The sequence below is a fragment of the Bufo bufo genome, chromosome 2, assembly GCF_905171765.1.
Source record: "Bufo bufo chromosome 2, aBufBuf1.1, whole genome shotgun sequence".
Taxonomy (NCBI): Eukaryota; Metazoa; Chordata; class Amphibia; order Anura; family Bufonidae; genus Bufo; species Bufo bufo.
Genome location: NC_053390.1, coordinates 191,575,006 through 191,592,539, shown reverse-complemented (window position 1 = coordinate 191,592,539; position 17,534 = coordinate 191,575,006).

The following is a 17,534-nucleotide window of genomic DNA, read 5'->3' as shown; positions in this document are numbered from 1 at the left end:
TGGCTCATTCAAACCCCTGTATGTAGAGGGGGTATCTCACAAGGCCTGAACCACTGTGGGCCTGAAGTAAATATATCTTTGCACACAATGGCTGTATTTCAAATGGCTGTACTTCAAATGGCTCAATCAATCCCCTGTATGTATAGGGGGGATCTCACACGCCCTGAATCAGTGTAGGCCTGAAGTAAATATATCTTTGCACAAAATGGCTGTATTTCAAATGGCTGTATTTCAAATGGCTGAATCAAACCACTGTATGTATAGGGGGGATCACACACGCCCGGAATCAGTGTAGGCCTGAAGTAAATATATCTTTGCACAAAATGGCTGTATTTCAAATGCCTGATTCAAACCCCTGTATGTAAAGGGGGTATCCCACAAGGCCTGAACCACTGTAGGCCTGAAGTAAATATATCTTTGCACAAAATGGCTGTATTTCAAATGGCTGTATTTCAAATGGCTGATTCAAACCCCTGTATGTAGAGAGGGTATCTCACAAGGTCTGAACCACTGTAGGCCGGAAGTAAATATATCTTTGCACAAAATGGCTGTATTTCAAATGGCTGATTCAAACCCCTGTATGTAGAGGGGGTATCTCACAAGGCCTGAACCACTGTAGGCCTGAAGTAAATACAGTACAGACCAAAAGTTTGGACACACCTTCTCATTCAAAGAGTTTTCTTTATTTTCATGACTATTAAAATTGTAGATTCACACTGAAGGCATCAAAACTATGAATTAACGCATGTGGAATTATATACATAACAAACAAGTGTGAAACAACTGAAAATATTTCATATTCTAGGTTCTTCAAAGTAGTCACCTTTTGCTTTCATTACTGCTTTGCACACTCTTGGCATTCTCTTGATGATCTTCAAGAGGTAGTCCCCTGAAATGGTTTTCACTTCACAGGTGTGCCCTGTCAGGTTTAAGAAGTGGGATTTCTTGCCTTATAAATGGGGTTGGGACCATCAGTTGCGTTGAGGAGAAGTCAGGTGGATACACAGCTGATAGTCCTACTGAATAGACTGTTAGAATTTGTATTATGGCAAGAAAAAAGCAGCTAAGTAAAGAAAAACGAGTGGCCATCATTACTTTAAGAAATGAAGGTCAGTCAGTCAGCCAAAAAATTGGGAAAACTTTGAAAGTAAGGGCTATTTGACCATGAAGGAGAGTGATGGGGTGCTGCGCCAGATGACCTGGCCTCCACAGTCACCGGACCTGAACCCAATCGAGATGGTTTCGGGTGAGCTGGACCGCAGAGTGAAGGCAAAAGGGCCAACAAGTGCTAAGCATCTCTGGGAACTCCTTCAAGACTGTTGGAAGACCATTTCAGGTGACTACCTCCTGAAGCTCATCAAGAGAATGCCAAGAGTGTGCAAAGCAGTAATCAAAGCAAAAGGTGGCTACTTTGAAGAACCTAGAATATGACATATTTTCAGTTGTTTCACACTTGTTTGTTATGTATATAATTTCACATGTGTTGATTCATAGTTTTGATGCCTTCATAGTCATGAAAATAAAGAAAACTCTTTGAATGAGAAGGTGTGTCCAAACTTTTGGTCTGTACTGTATATCTTTGCACAAAATGGCTGTATTTCAAATGGCTGAACTTCAAATGGCTGAAACAAACCACTGTATGTATAGGGGGGATCACACACGCCCGGAATCAGTGTAGGCCTGAAGTAAATATATCTTTGCACAAAATGGCTGTATTTCAAATGGCTGTATTTCAAATAGCTGAATCAAATCCCTGTATGTATAGGGGGGATCACTCACGCCCTGAATAAGTGTAGGCCTGAAGTAAATATATCTTTGCACAAAATGGCTGCATTTCAAATGGCTGTATTTCAAATAGCTGAATCAAACCCCTGTATGTATAGGGGGGATCACACACGCCCTGAATCAGTGTACGCCTGAAGTAAATATATCTTTGCACAAAATGGCTGTATTTCAAATGGCTGTATTTCAAATCCCTGATTCAAACCAGTGAAGTCCTGAATTCAATATTGGTGCACCAAATGGCGGTATTTAAAATCTCTGAATGTAACCCAAATGTATTAAGGGTGTATCTAACAATGACATCTGTATCAAAGGCTGCCAACTAAATTTTTGTGCCCAAACGAGTGTTTAACAACTAAATTTGACAGCAGTATATAAACCTGTAATTTCACACTTGCTGATGCTGCAAGGCCTGAAAATAGTGTTTTTTGTAAAAAAAAAAGTGTGTTTTTCAAACCCCAGAAAATGATGGGTGCAGGGACGTACATAAAAACCACTGGGCCCCATAGCAGGAATCTAAAGTGGGTCCCCATTCCCCTTTTATAGCCCCTCCTTTTGTTCCATGAACTATTCTTGCTACTGCGTTTTATAATTTATGCCATCAGGGCCGGATTGGGATTACAAAACAGCCCTGGCACACAAAAGAGGTATAATAGATGCAGTGTGTACAGGTATATAGTATATTCCCTAGTGTTCTGATATGTGAGGTACAGGGTATAATATATGCAGTGTGTACAGGTATATAGTATATACAGCAGTCTACTGATATGTGAGGTATGGGGTATAATATATGCAGTGTATACAGGTATACAGTATATACAGTAGTGTAATATGTGAGGTACGAGGTATAATAGATGGTACAGGTATATAGTAAATACAGCAGTGTATTCACACCTCGTACCTCACATATCAGTACACTTCTATATATACACTGCTCAAAAAAATAAAGGGAACACTTAAACAACACAATGTAACTCCAAGTCAATCACACTTCTGTGAAATCAAACTGTCCACTTAGGAAGCAACACTGAGTGACTATCAATTTCACATGCTGTTGTGCAAATGGGATAGACAACAGGTGGAAATTATAGGCAATTAGCAAGACACCCCCAATAAAGGAGTGGTTCTGCAGGTGGTGACAACAGACCACTTCTCAGTTCCTATGCTTCCTGGCTGATGTTTTGGTCACTTTTGAATGCTGGCGGTGCTTTCACTCTAGTGGTAGCATGAGACGGAGTCTACAACCCACACAAGTGGCTCAGGTAGTGCAGCTTATCCAGGATGGCACATCAATGCGAGCTGTGGCAAGAAGGTTTGCTGTGTCTGTCAGTGTAGTGTCCAGAGCATGGAGGCGCTACCAGGAGACAGGCCAGTACATCAGGAGACGTGAAACGATTGTGTCCTGCACCCACGCAACTATTTCTAGGTAGATCGCTGAGTTATATTCTCTCCTATTCTCTCCCTGAAAGCACAAGTCCAGCAGCATCCTCTCCCCACACTTGTAACAGCAGAGCAGTGCTACGTGACTCAAGCTTATATAGAGCCTGGGTCACATGCTGCTCTGGCCAATCACAGCCATGCCATTAGTAGGCATGGCTGTGATGGCCTCTTGGGGCAAGTAGTATGATGCTTGTTGATTGACTGCTGTGCAGCCTTTCAAAAAGCGCCAAGAAAGCGCCGAACACCGAACCCGAACTTTTACGGAAATGTTCGGGTCCGGGGTCCAAAAATCCTAATGTTCGGTACGAACCCGAACTTTACAGTTCGGGTTCGCTCAACACTACTCACAATCAATGATGGAAATAACTGATCTAATAACTGAACTGAGAACTCAGCCTAAGCTGTTAAAGGGGTTATCCGAGACTATTAAATGCCCCCCACATGCCTGAGCCCCTCACACTGAATATACTTACCTGGCTCCCCGCTCCTGATCCCCATACTGCGGCTGCTGCTTCTCCCCATGCAAGGAAGAAAACATCCTATGTCGGGCGGAAGCAGCCAATGGCAGGCGGGGATGAGGACAAGCCTCCCTAGCATCATGAAAATATAAAATATAACATAAAATAGAAAATATTACATAAAATATACAGACATATAAACACAGTGAAAAATAACAGTTTTTAAAATAAAAAGGATAAAAACAGAACTTAATACGTTATGGGACGGTTAAGTTGCCTGGGGAACTAGAATATTGCGTTATCGTCCGTGGTAACGGAATCCATAACGCAATTCATCTTTTACTAACAAAGTGTGAACGAATTTCATAAGCGGAAATTCGCTCATTTCTAATTATAATTTATGCCAGAAACAAGTAAATTATAGCTCAAATCTTTGCCAGTTCATTTGATTTATTGGCACATGGACTGCCAGAAAATGTGCCAAATTTATTAAGAGGTGTCTCTTAATAAATCTGATGCATTTTGCTCCAATGGACATCTCAGTAAGAGTGGTTTATGAAATGCCAGGCGTAGTGAATCTGCCTCATAGTCTCATTTTTCTAGTGCTGTATAAAAATGATGAGCAATATGAAATCTGTCTACACTTTATATCGTTATCAATGACTCGCAGCAGAAGAAGCCACAGAACATGAATCAATAGACTCTTATGGTTGTGGAATTTATGTTCAGTCTTCTGGACTTAAAGGGAATTCCTCTGAAACAAGAAGTCATCTCCTATCCCTTGATCAGATAAGGAATAACTGTTAGGCCTCATGCACACGGCCGTTGTGCCGCCGCTCCGTGCATTGGGGACCGCAATGCACGGGCAACATCCGTGCAGCGGGCTTGACCCATTCAACTTGAATGGGTCCGTGGTATGTCCGCACCGCGAAAAAATATGACATGTCATAGTTTTTGCGATGAGGAACCACGGAAAGAAACACCACGGAAGCACTCCGTAGTGCTTCTGGTGTTCCGTTCCGTGACTCCGTTCCGCATCTCCGGAATTGTGGACCCATTGAAGTGAATGGGTCCACATCCGTGATGCGGGGTGCACACGGCCGGCGGCCGTGGATTGCCAACCCGCCGTTTGTGTGCCGCAATACTGGCCACGGCCGCCCAACGGCCGTGTGCATGAGGCCTTATTAGTCGATTTCCCACTAATCACAGACCCCACAATAACGAGAATGGGAGTCCGATGCCCCCACCCCATTTGGAGTAAAGGTAAATTATATGCAATACTGCTCCATTCAAAGTCTGTGGGACTGCTAGAGATTGCCAGATTCAGCGCTTGGTCATCTCTGTCATTCCATAGTCTCTAAGTAGAGTGGCAGTGCGCTTGCTAAACTGCTGCACCATTCAAATGGGGAACATGGTGATTATAGGGATATCAGTGGTCAGACCTCCACTGAACTTCTTATTACTGGAATAGGCCTTTATTCAACATAGGAGCGATCTTAACCCCTTGAGTACCAGAGGTTTTTTCATTTTTGCGTTTTCATTTTTCTTCCTTGTCTTCCCGAAGGCATAATTTTTGTATTTTTCCATTCACATAGTTGTCTCAGGGCTTGTTTTTTGCAGAAAAAGTTGTACATTCTAATGCCACTATTTTATATGGCATACAATGTAGTGGAAGTGGAAAATAAATTCCCAATTGGGTGGAATTGGAAAAAAAACGCAATTCCCCCACAGTTTTATGTTTTTTGTCCCTACGGCATTCCCTATACAGTAAATGCAGGCCACAAAACACATATGGTCGTGTGAATGTAGCCTAAGGCTACATGCACAAGACCGCATGTGTTTCGCTGTCCGCAAATTTCGGATCCGCAAAAAAAAAAGGATGACGTTCCGTTTTTGCGGCTCGGGTGCGGACCAATTCACTTCAATGGGGCCACAAAAGATGCGGACAGCATTCCGTGTGCTGTCCGCATCCTTTGCTCCGTTCCGTGGCCCCGTAAAAAAAATATAGCGTGTATCCGTTTTACAGACAAGAATAGGCATTTCTACAATGGGCCGCCCGTTCCGTTCTGCAAATTGCGGAAAGCACACGGGCGGCTTCCGTTTTTTGCGGATCCGCGGTTTGCGGACCGCAAAAAACGGAACGGTCGTGTGCATGTAAATTTTTTTTCTTTACATCGCCATTTTTTGACCCCATAACTATAGTTATGTATCCTGAGCTATGTGAAGCTAATTTTTTTGCGGGACAATCTGTAGTTTCTATTGATAACAATTTGAAGTGGGTGTGAATTTTTGATCCCATTTTATTAAATTAGTGAAATGAAGAAAAAATTGCAAATCAGCCATTCGCCGGATGGGATAAATATTGTAGGGTGCGGTGATGCCCATGATGTTTATTTTTTATTGTTTGTGTATTTATTTTTTATTTTAGGGAAAGGGAATGATTTACATTTTTATTTTGTTTAATATTTTTTTAAACTTTTTCCAATTTTATTTTACTCTAGCAGGCTACAATATGCAGGACTCTGATTTAAAGCTCATTCAGACAGCCGTATGTTTTCCATATGCATTCCGTTTTTTGCGGATCCGTAGACTTGAATGGGCCAACGGAGCCGACTTTTACTGACAAACATATGACATGCTCTATCATTTTTGCGGCACCGCAGAACAGAACAACGGATGCGGACAGCACACGGTGTGTTGTCCGCATCTTTTGCTGTCCCATTGAAATGAATGGGTCCTCACCCATTCCGCAAAAATGTGGAATGGGTGCGGAACAAAACATACTGCCATCTGAATAAATCCTTACTCCATTGAACTACAGTCTAAGCTCCATTTACGGTTATCCTATGGAAGCCTGCCACCTGCAGGCATTAATTGGAATTGCAGCTCTCAAGAGAGACTCAGCACATCAGAACGAAGGAACGCACGTGCTTCCGGGATTTCTAGCATTTAGATGACATGGTCACCTTCAATTGACATTTTTGCCAGTCGTAGACATTAGCCTTGGGCTTCTGCTGTTTGAAACAGCAGAAACTCGAAGCCTATGCCGCCGGCTGTACTTGCGAGAGGGCGCCATATTCAAGACAGCTCCTTCCTCCGTACATGTAATGTGCTGGGATCCTAAGGGTTAACAGGGTTATGCCATGATTGAAGTAAAAAATGAAAATCAGACATCATATAGTACGTGACAATCTCTTTCTAACACAGCTAGAACCAGCCCTGTACCTCACATGGATCCAGAGATCTCCCCATTCATTTCTCCAATTGTTCTGCTAGATCAGAGGCACACAACGTTTTTTGTTCTGGGGGCCACATTGTCACATTGATTATTTCAAAGGGCCACAAAAAAATGTAATTCGGACTCTCATTTACAATGACCTATTACACAAGAGATGCAAAGTGAATATGGAGGAATCGCTACCGCAGTCGTTCCTCCTAATTTCGGTTCTATTGATAATCGGCAGTACATCCTTAACTACACAGGGAGATGTGCTGACGATATTTGGATACCTTTCATTCTGATGAAAGGTGCAAATCCTTGTTTCTGCACAATTATACAGGCCAGTTATGAAGAATGAGCATTTCTTTGAACACTTATTCCCAGTAATTGGCCCTGGAAATCATGCAGTGTAAATAGAGGCCTGAAGTGGCGACATTTCCTTCCATGCATGCTCCTATTCACGAATGAGAACTTTCCATAAAGGGGTTATTCAATGTCATAAACAGCCCCCCATGTGATGGGCCCTCAAACTGACTATACTTACTCCGCTCCGTGCAGCACTCCAGGTCCCCGCACCGCCGTTGCTGTTTTTCCCCATGCACGGTTGAAAACATCCGGTGTCAGGGGGGGGGGGGGAAAGAGCAGCCAATGGCAGGTGGGGACGGGAACGAGCCTCTCTAGCGTCACCCTCGATGCGACCCATCCCCGTCTGCCATTGGTTGCTCCCCCCGACAACGGATGTTTTCATCCGTGTACACGGAGAAGCAGCAGCGGAGCGCAGGGAGCCAGGTAACTATATTCTGTGTGAGGGGCCCGGCACATGTGGGGGGCTGTATATGACATTGGATAACCGCTTTAACTGCAGGGGACACTGCTGATTGGTTATTACTGCCTCCTGTCCCCAAGTAATAGATTATACAGGTGAGACTCAAAAATTTTAATATCGTGCAAAAGTTTATTTATTTCAGTAATGCAAATTAAAAGGAATTGCATTAATGCAACTTCACATCAGAATATTGTGAAAAGGTTCAATATTCTAGGCTCAAAGTGTCACACTCTAATCAGCTAATTAATCCATACCCCCTGAGCAAAGGGTACCTGAGATTGTGACTTTGGGGTTTTATAAACTGTAAGCCATAATCATCTAAATTATAACTAATAAAGGCTTGAAATATCCCGCTTTGCATGTAATGAGTCTATCTCATATGTTAGTTTCACCTTTTAAGTTGCATTACTGAAATAAATAAACTTTGCACGATATTCACATTTTTTGAGTTTCACCTGTATATGTGTGACTGGTTCCCTGATATAATCAGTAAGCACTTTTCCTTACTAGCTGGGAAAACGCTCATTGGTCAACCCTTTAATGACCAGGCCTGAAAAGGCCTCAAAGGGGTTGTCCCACGAAAAGTATTCAGTTTTTGAATCAGCACCTGGATCTGAATACTTTTGCAATTGCATTTAATTAAATATTTAGTACAGCCACTAAGTTATTCAATAAAATTTATCTATATAGCGCCACCTGCTGTTTCTTCTTTTTTGTATTTCTTTGTCCACCTTGCTGACGTGGACACACATGTGCATTTCCATCTTTCATCTGCCTCCTGAGCTGAGATAGGGAGATAGCAGAAGCAGACAGGACATGTCCCCTGAGCTGCAGCAGAAAAGACATGTCCCCTGAGCTGCCAGCTTGATATAAATCTAGTAGAGCAAATGAAGCAATGAATGGGGAGATCTCTGGATCCATGTGAGGTACAGGGCTGGTTCTAGCTTTGTTAGTAAGAGATTGTCATGTACTATACACTCACCTAAAGAATTATTAGGAACACCTGTTCTATTTCTCATTAATGCAATTATCTAGTCAACCAATCACATGGCAGTTGCTTCAATGCATTTAGGGGGGTGCTCCTGGTCAAGACAATCTCCTGAACTCCAAACTGAATGTCAGAATGGGAAAGAAAGGTGATTTAAGCAGTTTTGAGCGTGGCATGGTTGTTGGTGCCCGACGGGCCGGTCGGAGTATTTCACAATCTGCTCAGTTACTGGGATTTTCATGCACAACCATTTCTAGGGTTTACAAAGAATGGTGTGAAAAGGGAAAAACATCCAGTATGCGGCAGTCCTGTGGGCAAAAATGCCTTGTGGATGCTAGAGGTCAGAGGAGAATGGGCCGACTGATTCAAGCTGATAGAAGAGCAACGTTGACTGAAATAACCACTCGTTACAACCGAGGTATGCAGCAAAGCATTTGTGAAGCCACAACACGCACAACCTTGAGGCGGATGGGCTACAACAGCAGAAGACCCCACCGGGTACCACTCATCTCCACTACAAATAGGAAACAGAGGCTACAGTTTGCACGAGCTCACCAAAATTGGACTGTTGAAGACTGGAAAAATGTTGCCTGGTCTGATGAGTCTCGATTTCTGTTGAGACATTCAAATGGTAGAGTCCGAATTTGGCGTAAACAGAATGAGAACATGTACCCATGCTCTGATGGCTACTTCCAGCAGGATAATGCACCATGTCACAAAGCTCGAATCATTTCAAATTGGTTTCTTGAACATGACAATGAGTTCACTGTACTAAAATGGCCCCCACAGTCACCAGATCTCAACCCAATAGAGCATCTTTGGGATGTGGTGGAACGGGAGCTTCGTGCCCTGGATGTGCATCCCTCAAATCTCCATCAACTGCAAGATGCTATCCTATCAATATGGGCCAACATTTCTAAAGAATGCTATCAGCACCTTGTTGAATCAATGCCACGTAGAATTAAGGCAGTTCTGAAGGCAAAAGGGGGTCCAACAACGTATTAGTATGGTGTTCCTAATAATTCTTTAGGTGAGTGTATAATGGCTCATTTCCATTGTTTACATCAATCATGAGATCCCTAATACGGCGCCGGCTGAGTCTTTAAAGATGGAGCTCACTCCTGAGCGGAGCGGGCGCCATAGCTGCGTGGTGCCTGCTGTTTAATACAGCAGACACCTGCAGCTCATGTCCACGACTGGTAATAATGCTGGTCGCAGACATTTAACACTTTAGATGCCGTGGTCAAACTTAATGCATTGGAGTCTATGAGAATACAATCTAATGATTGCTTGTAATAGTTCGCTATGGGAACTACACTGACCAAAAATATAAACGCAACACTTTCGGTTTTGCTCCCATTTTGCATGAGCTGAACTCAAAGATCTGAAACATTTTCTACATACACAAAATACCCATTACTCTCAAATATTGTTCACAAATCTGTCTAAATCTGTGTTAGTGAGCACTTCTCCTTTGATGAGATAATCCATCCCACCTCACAGGTGTGACATATCCAGGTGCAAATTAGACAGCATGAATATTGCACAGGTGTGCCTTAGACTGCCCACAATTAAAGGCCACTCTGAAATGTGCGCAGTTTTGCCTTACTGAGGGGGAGGGGGTCAGAAAACCAGTCAGTATCTGGTGTGGCCACCATTTGCCTCACGCAGTGCAACAAATCTCCGTCGCATAGAGTTGATCAGGTTGTTGATTGTGGCCTGTGGAAAGCTGGTCCACTCCTCTTCAATAGCTGTGCGAAGTTGCAGAATATTGGCAGGAACTGGAACACTCTGTCATATACGCTGATCCAGAGCATCCCAAACATGCTCAATGGGTGACATGTCCGGTCAGTATGCTGGCCATGCAAGAACTGGGATGTTTTCAGCTTCCAGGAATTGTGTACAGATCCTTGCAATATAGGGCAGTGCATTATCATGCTGCAACATGAGGTGATGGTCGTGGATGAATGGCACAACAATGGGCCTCAGGATATTGTCACGGTATCTCTGTGCATTCAAAATGCCATCAATAAAATGCATCTGTGTTCATTGTCCATAACATACGCCTGCCCATACCATAACCCCACCGCCACCATGGGCCACTTGATCCACAATGTTGACGTCAGAAAACCTCTCATCCACACGACGCCACACACGCTGTCTGCCATCTGCCCTGAACAGTGAAAACCGGGACTCATCTGTGAACAGAACGCCTCTCCAACGTGCCAGACGCCATCGAATGTGAGAATTTGCCCACTCAAGGCGGTTATGAGGATGACGAACTGCAGTCAGGTCCAGACCCCGATGAGGACGACAAGCATGCAGATGAGCTTACCTGAGACGGTTTCTGACAGTTTGTGCAGAAATTCTTTGGTTATGCAAACCGATTGTTGCTCCAGCTGTCCGGGTGGCTGGTCTCAGACAATCATGGAGGTGAACATGCTGGATGTGGAGGTCCTGGGCTGGTGTGGTTACACGTGGTTTGCGGTTGTAAGGCCGGTTGGATGTACTGCCAAATTCTCTGAAATGCCTTTGGAGACGGCTTATGGTAGAGAAATGAACATGCATTGCAACAGGTCTGGTAGACATTCCTGCAGTCAGCATGTCAATTGCATACTCCCTTAAATGTTGCGATATCTGTGGAATTGTGCTGTGTGATCAAACTGCCTTTTATTGTGGGCAGTCTAAGGCACACCTGTGCAATATTCATGCTGTCTAATCAGCACCTTGATATACCACACCTATGAGGTGGGATAGATTATCTCAGCAAAGGAGAAGTGCTCATTTACACAGATTTAGACATATTTGTGAACAATATTTGAGAGTAATGGGTCTTTTGTGTATGTAGATAATGTTTCAGATCTTTGAGTTTAGCTCATGCAAAATGGGAGCAAAACCGAAAGTGTTGCATTCACATTTTTGGTCAGTGTATAAAAAAAAAAGTAAAGAAATAAAAATAAAAATAATCTAAAAATTCCAATCACTTCTATTTTCCCAAAATAAAAATGAAAAAATAAATAAAATAAAATAAAAATAAAAAACATACACATCATAGGTATTGCCACATGCGAAAACGCCCATGCTATAATTTTTTTTTAATGTTTTCCCCATACGGTAACAGCGAAATGGAAATTTATTTTCAAAATGCCTGTTTAGCCCTTTTTGGTTGTTTCATTTCCCACTAAAAATTTAATATAAAGTTATCAAAAAGTCGTACATACCATAGAATGGTATAAATGAAAAGCACAGATCGCCCTGCAAAAAATGAATGCTCACACATCTACGTATACATAATTACAAAAAAGTTATAGGGGTCAGAATATGGTGATGGAAAAATGTAACTTTTTTCCCACGGTTTTTATTATTTTATCAGAAAATGCAAGAAAAACTACGGCAAACAGATAAGGTATCGCTGGATTCGTACTGACCTGTAGAATGAAAATAACTGGTCAATTTTATCGAACGTCGTAAATAAAAAAAAACAACATAAAACTGTGGCGGCATTTGTTTTGTTTTCAATTCCACCCCATTTGGATTTTTTTTCCTGCTTCCCACTACATCGTATGCAATATTAGATGGTGGCATTGGAAAGTACAACTTGTCCCACATAAAAACAAGCTATCATATGGCTATGTGACTGGATAAATGAAAAAGTTATGGCTCTGGGAAGGGAAAAAACCTCAGGGGTAGAAAGGGTTAATTACCGACACTTTTTTTGTGATTTAGCCCACATGGTGGTTAACGGCTGTAACTTTTTTTTATTTGTTGTCTGTCCTTGAGACACCCGATGGTGTCACTGGATCCAACAGAGGAAACTGCATAGCTGCTTCTTCTGTTCACTTCACAGTGCTTATTGAGCGGTATGAACCTACCTGAGAGAAGCAGAAGAGGTAATAAACTGCTTCTGTCTTCTCGTCAGGTCCACCGCTGTCACTGACAGTGGGGGACCCGACCTGCTCCTGCTATAATCCAGAGCTGTGCTGTGTGCTGGTCAGAAAGACAGCCGATTGGATGCCCAGATGTGTTTCTGTTCAGCGGGACACGAGCCGCCATCCTTGGCTTCTTGGGCCGTGTACTTTGTTTTGCAACTCTTTACTGGTAACTGCCGCAACTTGTAATAGGATATGGCAGGTGACCGTTGAAGATTTAAACTGAGCGTGTGCAACCACCTCAGTGAGGTGAATGAAGAAATAAGGAAAAGAACAAGCAGCAGGTGGCGCCATACAGATACATTTTATTAAATAACTCAGTGGCTGTACCAAATATTGTATTACATGCAATTACAAAAATATTCAGATCTAGATGCAGGTTTGGAAAACGTAGACAACCCCTTAAACAGGATTTGTGTCCTCTCCTGACAAACATGTCTGTTTTACTAAATACTTGTATTGCTAGTCAAATATCAATTCTGGAGCATCTTTCTTTTGACTGTTGCATGTTGCTGTTCCTCTTATTCCTACTATTTTTTCAGTTACTTGACAATTAGATGTTCAATACTTTGATACCCAAGACATCACATTTTGGTGGGATTTGCATAAGTACTTTCCCTTTGTGGACTGCTACACTGGAATATCTGGCAAAACCGGGACTGTTGGTAGGTATGGTGCTAAGGACATGTTCCGATCACTGCTGGAAGTGTCAAACTGTGTAAGGACATACTCTGTGACAAGGAGAATGTTATTACCCAGGGATCACTGTATCGTGGATATGAAGTTATGCTAAAAGATGTTTCATAATTGTTCTTTCTTGGGGAATTCAAATATTTAGTAAACCAGACTGTTAGGAGAGGCGGCAAGTTTTCATCCTTCTTTGGAAAGAACAATTTGAAACTATTTGCTAGCTTCTTAAAAAATTTCCAGTAGGCAGATGGACTTTAGGCAGAGTTTGATCGCCACCTAATGGGCATAATCAGTAATTTTACATACAGATTCTTTCATAGACTACAAAATAGACTTCTAAATAACAGCGGTTATGACAATGTTGTTTGTAAGTACAGTGGTCCCTCAAGTTACAATATGAATTGGTTCCAGGGTGACCATTGTATGTTGAAAACATTGTAACTTGAGTAATTGGTTCCAAAACCCCAACATGTTATCCAAGATAAGAGAAAATGAAGATTTAAGAAAAATAAGCAGATAACGAAGACAGATAAAACAAGTCCTTACATATACCAGTCAGGAATAGCTGCTAACTAGCAACTACAACTATTTTACCAGAGAAGTGACCTAATTCATTGGATCTGAATGTATAATATTGTATGTTGAGTCTGGTTTCAACTTACTTATGGGTCATAAAAGACAATTGTATATTAAAAATATTGTATCCTGACGCCATTGTATCTTGAGGGTCCACTGTAAAAGAAAAACTAAGTTACAGGAAACGTACCTGATGCCGGATTGTGATCATGCGTTGCTGTAACTGCCATGGATTTAAGTAAACAGCTGTCAATATAAGAGCTTGAGTCCCTATTAGATATATAGGAATCAGGACTCATTGTGGAATTTGTTCTATTTTACAAAGATCCACTATTGACAAAATGAAATTCAAGAACAGACACACCAGATGGAAGAGTTTGCCTAAAAAGCAGTTGTTGGTGAAGTGTACACTGCGTGCAGAATTATTAGGCAAATGAGTATTTTGACCACATCATCCTCTTTATGCATGTTGTCTTACTCCAAGCTGTATAGGCTCGAAAGCCTACTACCAATTAAGCATATTAGGTGATGTGCATCTCTGTAATGAGAAGGGGTGTGGTCTAATGACATCAACACCCTATATTAGGTGTGCATAATTATTAGGCAACTTCCTTTCCTTTGGCAAAATGGGTCAAAAGAAGGACTTGACAGGCTCAGAAAAGTCAAAAATAGTGAGATATCTTGCAGAGGGATGCAGCACTCTTAAAATTGCAAAGCTTCTGAAGCGTGATCATCGAACAATCAAGCGTTTCATTCAAAATAGTCAACAGGGTCGCAAGAAGCGTGTGGAAAAACCAAGGCACAAAATAACTGCCCATGAACTGAGAAAAGTCAAGCGTGCAGCTGCCAAGATGCCACTTGCCACCAGTTTGGCCATATTTCAGAGCTGCAACATCACTGGAGTGCCCAAAAGCACAAGGTGTGCAATACTCAGAGACATGGCCAAGGTAAGAAAGGCTGAAAGACGACCACCACTGAACAAGACACACAAGCTGAAACGTCAAGACTGGGCCAAGAAATATCTCAAGACTGATTTTTCTAAGGTTTTATGGACTGATGAAATGAGAGTGAGTCTTGATGGGCCAGATGGATGGGCAGAGAGCTCCAGTCCGACTCAGACGCCAGCAAGGTGGAGGTGGAGTACTGGTTTGGGCTGGTATCATCAAAGATGAGCTTGTGGGGCCTTTTCGGGTTGAGGATGGAGTCAAGCTCAACTCCCAGTCCTACTGCCAGTTTCTGGAAGACACCTTCTTCAAGCAGTGGTACAGGAAGAAGTCTGCATCCTTCAAGAAAAACATGATTTTCATGCAGGACAATGCTCCATCACACACGTCCAAGTACTCCACAGCGTGGCTGGCAAGAAAGGGTATAAAAGAAGAAAATCTAATGACATGGCCTCCTTGTTCACCTGATCTGAACCCCATTGAGAACCTGTGGTCCATCATCAAATGTGAGATTTACAAGGAGGGAAAACAGTACACCTCTCTGAACAGTGTCTGGGAGGCTGTGGTTGCTGCTGCACGCAATGTTGATGGTGAACAGATCAAAACACTGACAGAATCCATGGATGGCAGGCTTTTGAGTGTCCTTGCAAAGAAAGGTGGCTATATTGGTCACTGATTTGTTTTTGTTTTGTTTTTGAATGTCAGAAATGTATATTTGTGAATGTTGAGATGTTATATTGGTTTCACTGGTAAAAATAAATAATTGAAATGGGTATATATTTCTTTTTTGTTAAGTTGCCTAATAATTATGCACAGTAATAGTCACCTGCACACACAGATATCCCCCTAAAATAGCTAAAACTAAAAACAAACTAAAAACTACTTCCAAAAATATTCAGCTTTGATATTAATGAGTTTTTTGGGTTCATTGAGAACATGGTTGTTGTTCAATAATAAAATTAATCCTCAAAAATACAACTTGCCTAATAATTCTGCACTCCCTGTATAGACACACATACAGGGGCTCCCGTCCTGCCCTGCAGCGATGGCTGTAATCCCTGGGTACGAGCAGTGTAAAAATGAATGAAGCTAGCAATGGAGGCAACATGGACAATCACAATACATTAGTAAGTGGTGTGTATTAACTTTACCTACATGATAAGTGCCATTTGCTGAAGTAAGAGTAACCCTTTTTTAAAGGATTGTCCGGGTTCAGAGCTGAACATGGACATACCTCCATTTTCACCCCGGCAGCCCCCCTGACTTGAGCATCGGAGAAGTTCATGCCCCGATGCTCTCCTTTGTCCTGCGCTAAATCGCGCAGGGCAAAGAAATTTTTTGGAGATCCAGTGACGTACCGGGCTCTCCATGGGGCTGCCAGGAAGCCCGGTGACATCATCGGCACTGATGGGCGGGATTTAGCGCTGCCCTAGCCAGTAAAACGGCTAGGGCAGTGCTAAAGCCCGCCCATCAGAGCCAGTGACGTCACCGAACACCCTGCCGGGCGGAAGTTTCCAGCCGGCAGTGTGTTATTGAAAACAAAAGAGACCCTGCCCTGCGCGATTTAGCACAGGGCAAGGGGGCACATCAGAGCATGAGATGCTAGCCTCAGGGGGGCTGCCTGGGTGAAAATAAGGGTATGTCCGGGTTCAGCTCTGAACCCGGACAACCCCTTTAAGGCTTTTTGTACACAGACATTTCTCTGTACCTCACAAACAGTGCACTTTTATATATTCTCATACTCATTGCTGTATTTTTTTTTTCGTGCACAGCAGAAAGCTGTTCCATAGTAGTAAATGGGATTCAAGGCCGGTTAGAAGTTACAAGATTAAACTGCAGTATAGCCACACATATTTCCAGGGCCGGATTGTAGGAAGTGCACCTTTCTGCCCAGGATTCTCTAGTTTTGCGCATGGTAGTCACCTTTAATATGGGTAGTGTACCACAGACATTGCAGTAAGGATGTCATGCACAGCAGTGGCGTCCTGGGATATACCGGTAGTTTGTCTCAGTAAGAAAGGTGCAGTTGTGTGTAGTGTGCGGCTTAGTGGCCATAACGGAGTCAGCCAGAGTATGATATTACAGTCATCAGAAGCAGTAACTACCCTGCAGTCTCTGCCAGAACCAATAACTGATTGCTGGACCAGCACCCAGTGGCCTTCTACCCAACCAAGCACTCCAGTGCAGACGCTAGTAGCCAGGGCATATAATGAAGTTCAGCTCCCAGCAAAACATTAAAGGCTTGTCCGGGTTCAGAGCTGAACTCGGACATACCTATAATTTCACCCAGGCAGCGCCCCTGACTTAAGTATCAGAGCAGTTCATGCTCCGATGGTCTCCCTTGCCCTGTGGAGGGTCGCACAGGGCAAGGGCTCTTTTATTTACAATTACACACTGCCGGGCGGAGGCTTCCGCCCAGCAGTGTGTTTGGTGACGTCACCGGCACTGATGGGCAAGCTTTACCGCTGCCCTAGCTGTTTTACAGGCTCACTGCTGGGCGGAAGCCTCCGCCTGGAAGCCCTATGAAGAGCCAGGTACATCACCGGAACTCCACAAAATGCCTTTGCCCTGCGCAATTCAGCGCAGGGCAAAGGAGAGCATTGGAGCATGAACTGCTCCGATGCTCAAACCAGGGGGCCTGCCTGGGTGAAAATGGGGATATGTTGGGGTTCAGCTCTAAA